Consider the following 7,803-nt stretch of genomic DNA (forward strand, 5'->3'; position numbering starts at 1 on the left):
CCTGCAGTTTCCTGTCCAGCTTCGAGGGAACGATGGTATTGAATGCTGAGCTGTAATCTACAAACAGCATCCTCACATACGTGTCTCTCTTCTCCAGGTGTGACAGGGCAGTGTGTAGTGTCAGGGCTATGGCATCATCAGTGGACCTGTTGTGGCGGTATGCAAACTGTAGAGGGTCCAGTGAGTCGGGTAGTGCAGAGCAGATGAAGTCCCTGACCAGCTTCTCGAAGCATTTGCTTACGATGGGGGTCAGGGCTACAGGTCGCCAGTCGTTCAATGAGGAGATGGTGGAGGATTTGGGTACAGGGACGATGGTGGCCATTTTGAAGCAGGCTGGGACTACAGACAGAGAGAGGGAAAGGTTGAAGATGTGCGTGAACACTCCAGCCAGCTGAGCCGCGCATGACCTGAGGACGCGGCCGGGAATCCCGTCCGGACCAGTAGCTTTGCGTGCGTTCACCTTCCTGAAGCACTTCCGCACATCCTCCTCAGACACAGTGTGCGCACTGACGTCATCCGCGGTGCGCACACTGTCTCTAAGTGTGTTACACTAATACTGTTAAAATCCTTCCTTTAAAGTTAGAATGTCAAGCGACCCCCCCTCCGACCCTCACCCACTGTGTTGTTGTCGGGTTTACGGCTGGTAAGCTATGCTAATTTAACTGTTTATGTAGCTTCACTCATTCACCTGCAGACACAGACGGCTATCAGAATGGTCACACGTCTTCTTAGAGGACGTTCCAGGTGAACACGCGCGGTGAGTTACAGCCAGCGAGGAGTCACGCAGTTTTTGCGTGCATGTCTGTGCTCGTGGACATTTGTGAGCAGAAACACTTATTATTAAATTATGCACTTACACTCAGAGTTAGAAATGAAATATTTGTATTAGAGGGAAGGAGTATAACAAACTATAAATGAAGCTAATTTGCACATTTTATTCTGCTTTTCTAATCAAAAAATTGTTAATGCAAGAAAAATATCCAAATATTAACAGGAAAATCTCAAACCAAACTCTTACCACCCCTCTGTAAAATCAATATTTAATATCAATGACTTACATGAAATACAGTTAAGTAATAAAATGAAAGAAAACAAGTGAGCACTACTGCATATAAACTCGACTAGATACATACACATATACACTTGTGCTAACAATTCAAGAAACATTTGGTATATTTTATATCCCCCCTCTGTCCTTTTTTCCGGATCCTTGTAGTACTTTGGTAGTAGTATTGTGGTCTTAGGAGCTGATGTGTCAGTGGAAATGAAAACAGCTAAACTGTGACAGCAAAATGTTAAGAATGCATATTCTCATCCAAGGTGGCATGCTGTGGCTTTTACAGAAATGCAAGTGGAGATGACCACCTCAATTTTTAGAAGCACTCCTTTAATAAAAGTAGCAATGAAACCACCTTACTACACATGAATCTGTATTATTGGCAAATTGCTCTTAAAGTATCAAGAGTATTCTGCAGAACACATTGTTCCCCATCGGTGTTATACGCTTATAAGGTTGGTCTGAATTTAAATGCTTCATATGCTGTTTGAGCTACAGCAGGGGTCCCCAATCCCAGTCCGCGAGGGCTGGTTTCCTGCAGGTTTTAGATGTGTCCTTGATCCACCACAGCTGATTTAAATGGATAAATTACCTTCTCAACACGTCTTGAAGTTCTCCAGAGGCCTGGTAACAAACTAATCATGTGATTCAGGTGTGTTGACCCAGGGTGAGATCTAAAACCTGCAGGGACACCGGCCCTCGCGGACTGGGATTGGGGACCCCTGATCTACAGTAATGTATTATATTCTAAAATGATGCTAAATGATAAAAATGAAGGTGTTGGCAAAACAGCTGGTTAAACTATCTTCAGCTAAAAACCTTCTGCTAAAGTAGACAGTGAATAATTTTTTTTTGTAAATGTGTTTTTATATTTATATATATTAATTATTATATTGATGAATTAATTCATTACTGCCATTGTTTGTATTGGCAAAATTTAGTAGATGACATACCAATATATGTGGACAGCCCGTTCTCATTCCCGACGTGTAACATACCGACCATTAGTCGCGCTCCGAGGTGTCCCACAGACACGTGAAAGGTAACCTTCCGCATCTATTTGATACGCGCCGGATTGTGGATGACATCCAATAGAATGACGCTCCCGGTGTAATACACGTTCCAGCTGTGTATTCCAGCCATAACCCTAACCTTAATCCTAACCCGTATCATAACCTAATCGTGTTAGATAGTGTTTTCCAAAGCAATTACAGTAAAATAAACATACACGTGTAGATTGATTCGAAATGGTTCTCATGTTTCCTCATTTTTCCGAACAAGTAACACAGGGACATGTTGGGTGGCCAAAAGCGTAACATACTGACGATTTGTCACCTATAGTGTAACATTTTACACTTTGAGAGTGAGAATGTGTTGATGTGGATTCTTAATATGAAATTATAGTTTACATACAAATAATCCTTACAGTCTGAAAATTACAGCACAAATATCCTGTCACATTTGATCTCTGTGAGGTCAGAGGTCAAATTTACAAATTAGTACCTCTTGTCTGTGACCTACTCCTACATAAGGTTTGTGTAATCAGAGTAAAACGTCTGTGCAATGTTTTAATACAATAGTTGCTACTAAAATCTTTGATTTGAAAGGAATGACAAACAAACACGTTCAGTCTAAGCTGAAAATGTATACATTTGTGTGACAATGAAAACACGCAGAATTCACAATATAATCTTTTTTGGATCTTTTTATTGATTAAAAATACATTTAGAGTGCCCAATACGATAAGTTGTGTATTAGATGGCACAAAACAAAACCCCAATAATTTGACAATTCCCTCTGAGCAAGCACTAGGCGACGGTGGGGAGTAAAAACTTCCTTTTAACAGGGAGAAAACTCCGGCAGAACCAGGCTCAGTGAGGAACGGCCATCTGCCTCGACCGGTCAAGGGTTTTTAAAATGACTCGATTAGATGTTAAATAAATTGAAACTGAAAATGCTACGTCCAGATGAACAGAATCTACTTTTAGGGTCTTACATAACAGTAACCAAGTATTTTCTGCCTGCGATCCATACAGCATGACCCGCACAGAGAAAGAAGCTTGTCATGAAATGTTCACTTTCCAATACAGTGATGGCATGCTCCTTGAAAACCTTTACAATTATATCATCTGCATATTCATGGTCTAATTCCATGAATGTCAGTATGACATCTGGCTCTTTCCATTTCTGTATTAAAGAGCTGTAAACCATATCACTGATGAACATCACATTATCAACTTTGATCTTTTTAAGTCTAGGCCAGAGTTTTATGAACAGCCGTTGGGTGATGGCATCAACTTTTTCAGTAGAGGAAGGTGAACTGGCATTTTTATTGACACGTGTCACCACCTTCTTGATACAGGCTTCTACAGATAACCTGTAATTTTCAGCCTCTTCAGCATCACACAGGGCTGGATTCTGCATAGTGTCGATCAGGTGATTTTTAATGATATCGACCGTCAGTTTTCTCAACACTGGGTCCTCGTCGTTCAGTAACATCAGTAAATGTTTTTCTTTACAGAATGTTTTCTGACGTAGCTCTTGGTAAATGGCCCTGTCGAGATCTTTCAGTTTTTTTTCATGTATATGCAGATCTTTGATCCTGTTGTCAGACAACACGTGTTTTAACAGATACCTGTGGAGTTTTTTAGAAGGTTTGTAGTGCGATTTATTTGCAGCTCGTGTGAGCACAGCATCAATGAGTGCGCTCACATGTTCTTCTTCATCATCATCATAATCGCTGACACTAATGCCAGATGATGATTTTTTCTCCAGTATCCGAAATATATTACTTTTAAATTCTTCTAAACGTGTTTCAGACATGGCTTTAGTTTGTTCGTCCTCGTCATCCTCGGCTCTAACGCACCACGAGAAGAACCTTGCCAGTAGGCTTTTTTTACGGAAGAGGTGATCTTCAAATATGGAAATGATCACCTCTAGGTACGGCTGACCTACGGCTAGCGCAATGATCACGAGATCAGGGCTAATGTCCAGCCGCTTTGTTATGTCTTTAAAAATCCCCTTTTCAAGTTTTTTAATCCCCCTGTGTGTGATTTTGAGAGGCTTTTGCTCAACTTGTGCCCACAGAGCTGTGAAGAGGCGCTGCTGAATCATGTCAGACGGCGACACCTTTGCCTCTTTGGAGGCACGTGTAATAACAGCATTTATTAGCTCTTTAACGAGCAGCTGTTCTTCTGACACCGGAGGTTCCTGGAGATCAACTGACTCTGGATCCCCCGGATTCTGTTGCTGGTTGCATGACTGAGGGCAGCACACACAGTGCTTCGATTTCCCCTCGTCGCTCCGTAAAATGTTTACGCCAGGGACGACACTACATTCAGAGTCGTCTTCAGTGGCGCAGCTTTGAATCGCATCGGTTGTTTCAATGGCAGAATTCATATTTTCAAATGATATAACTTTTTTACAATCTGGACTTGATTCTGAATTTTGTGTAAGTTGCTGAGTTTGTGTCTCAGACATTAATGCCTCTTACTCCCTCTTACTAAACTTACCTTGTGACTAACCCTGTGCAAATGGTTCTATTTATAGACTTTTACCAAGGTGATGTCACACAAGACATGAAAGGATCAAAGGGATTCTAGCGCTAAGCCCCGCCCACATCCGATATGACGGCGACGTGACGTTACCCTAGCGACCGCTATACAATGGCGATCCTCAGTTGTTGGGATTGAGTGAAACTTGTTTGGATTCAAACATGTAGCCTGCTGGTCCACTGCTTTAACCCACAGCAAATACTGTTAAAATCCTTCCTTTAAAGTTAGAATGTCAAGCGACCCCCCCTCCGACCCTCACCCACTGTGTTGTTGTCGGGTTTACGGCTGGTAAGCTATGCTAATTTAACTGTTTATGTAGCTTCACTCATTCACCTGCAGACACAGACGGCTATCAGAATGGTCACACGTCTTCTTAGAGGACGTTCCAGGTGAACACGCGCGGTGAGTTACAGCCAGCGAGGAGTCACGCAGTTTTTGCGTGCATGTCTGTGCTCGTGGACATTTGTGAGCAGAAACACTTATTATTAAATTATGCACTTACACTCAGAGTTAGAAATGAAATATTTGTATTAGAGGGAAGGAGTATAACAAACTATAAATGAAGCTAATTTGCACGTTTTTATTCTGCTTTTCTAATCAAAAAATTGTTAATGCAAGAAAAATATCCAAATATTAACAGGAAAATCTCAAACCAAACTCTTACCACCCCTCTGTAAAGTCAATATTTAATATCAATGACTTACATGAAATACAGTTAAGTAATAAAATGAAAGAAAACAAGTGAGCACTACTGCATATAAACCCGACTAGATACATACACATATACACTTGTGCTAACAATTCAAGAAACATTTGGTATATTTTATATCCCCCCTCTGTCCTTGTTTCCGGATCCTTGTAGTACTTTGGTAGTAGTATTGTGGTCTTAGGAGCTGATGTGTCAGTGGAAATGAAAACAGCTAAACTGTGACAGCAAAATGTTAAGAATACATATTCTTACCCAAGGTGGCATGCTGTGGCTTTTACAGAAATGCAAGCGGAGATGACCACCTCAATTTTTAGAAGCACTCCTTTAATAAAAGTAGCAATGAAACCACCTTACTACACATGAATCTGTATTATTGGCAAATTGCTCTTAAAGTATCAAGAGTATTCTGCAGAACACATTGTTCCCCATCGGTGTTATACGCTTATAAGGTTGGTCTGAATTTAAATGCTTCATATGCTGTTTGAGCTACAGCAGGGGTCCCCAATCCCAGTCCAAGAGGGCTGGTTTCCTGCAGGTTTTAGATGTGTCCTTGATGCACCACAGCTGATTTAAATGGATAAATTACCTTCTCAACACGTCTTGAAGTTCTCCAGAGGCCTGGTAACGAACTAATCATGTGATTCAGGTGTGTTGACCCAGGGTGAGATCTAGAGCGATACGCGTTTTCACGTCAAAAAGTCGTCATAAACAAGTCTCCAATAATACCAGAAAAAGTCGCCAGATTTGTCGCTAGGGAGTCTGAAAACTCGCTAAATATAGCGACAAAGTCGCTACGTTGGCAGCACTGCTACCGAGGAGCCTCGCGGAGTGATACGTACTGTGCTTCAACGTAATATTACCGTATTGTGTGTGTATAAGGACCATAAATGGCACCTGTTAAGAGACACGGTTATGAAGCGGATTTCAAACTCCAGGCTGTCAGTCACGAACTTGGAAAGAGAGCAGCTGTGAAATCTGTCTTTGTTATTATGCTCAGCGTCTTTTGGTTTACATTTTGACTGCACAATTGTGAGCTCTTTGTTATGCACAAGAACAACATCGTTTTCTTTTATTTATGGAGCATTATTATTTAATGAATGCTCATATCTGGTCTGGAGTGTGGGGCCTTCCTGCTGCTGCGGAGTCGGGGCGGTCTGCCTCCTCCCACCGCAGGGAAAAGGGTAACACCACCTGGGTCTGGGTGCAGTTCCCCCCTCCAGGGGCAAGGGTACCTAGACCCGGTTTGTAGAGTACGATTGGGGAGTGTGATCGTGTGTACAGCGTCTCTTTATGTCTGTCTCCACGTTGGTTGAGTGTGGAGTAAGTGCATATGAGAGCATGAGGGTGGGAATGGATGTTTGTGTCTGTGTGTGCCTGTATGTCTGTGTCTATATGTCAGGTTGGGTGTCAGGCGCCACCTCTCTGGGGACATCTCAGGCCCTCCAAGGTTTGGAGGCCTATCTCCCCCTACCACCACTTCCCCTGCCAGTGGCAGACGCCCTCAGACATCGGTGCGTTGGTGGTTCTTTGTGTCCGGGGATGGGCGTCCAGGTACACACCGGCTCACTCCTTGGCGGCCGCTTATCGGGGCCTGGAGCCTGGGGCTCGCTCGGGCCACTTCGGAGGTGGGGTGCCCCCGGCCTCTCGGCCTGGGGCTCGGTCACTCAGCCACGGCTGGCTGCCGGCGGAGCTCACGAGTGCGTCACTGCAACTCCCCCTGGCTTCTGCTCCGCGGCTGCTGAGTGAGCCCTCATCTGGGACTCTCCTCAGCTCTTTCTGGGACAGTGGCGCGGCTGCCCCTCTGTTGGTCTTCCTTGGTCTGTTGTGTTCTGGGGGCCTCTGGATGTCTGGAGTTTTGATCTCCTCCATACCTGCTTCATGCCCTGGAGGACGGGGCTGTGGCCCCCCCACACCCTCTAGCAGATTATTACATGAAGGAACCTTTTAAAAAACAAAAAACAAGCGCGTCCATGCTCACAGGTGTACACACGGGTGATCACACCCACAAACTACACCCTTTTTGGCTCCTACCTCAAAGCACACTGTGTTCTGTTGATCTTATGTGCTGCACAATAATGTTTAATATTTAGTATTTACTGTCATATTCCCATATATCATTGTGATGCTGTTTATTCTATTACTCTTGTTCTCTTCTGCTTGTTTTCTTTTTTCTTTCTCAGCAGGTGATCCAGGTGATTGATATATGCTTTTTTTTTTTCTCTGCCCGTTCTGTTGGTTTTTGTCTTTTGCCCTTCTCCCCCGTCCCTCTTCTCAGCTGTTTCTCTTTCCCTCTTTCTTTCTCCCCTTCTTTCCCCCAGTCAAGTCTGTCCCGTATTCAGCAAGTGAAAATAAAATAAACAATAAAAGGTGAATCAAATGGACCATTACGGCAAGGCTGGGATGGTCAATTTGGTAAAGTAAATCCGTTGGGCATCTTTCTTTGCCTTTAGACAACAATTCTGATGCAAAAGAGCCAAACGGGA

The sequence above is a fragment of the Diplotaxodon limnothrissa genome, linkage group LG5 (genome assembly GCF_057381915.1).
Source record: "Diplotaxodon limnothrissa isolate DT_005_m linkage group LG5, D_limnothrissa_male_GT1.1, whole genome shotgun sequence".
In the NCBI taxonomy this organism is placed as follows: Eukaryota; Metazoa; Chordata; class Actinopteri; order Cichliformes; family Cichlidae; genus Diplotaxodon; species Diplotaxodon limnothrissa.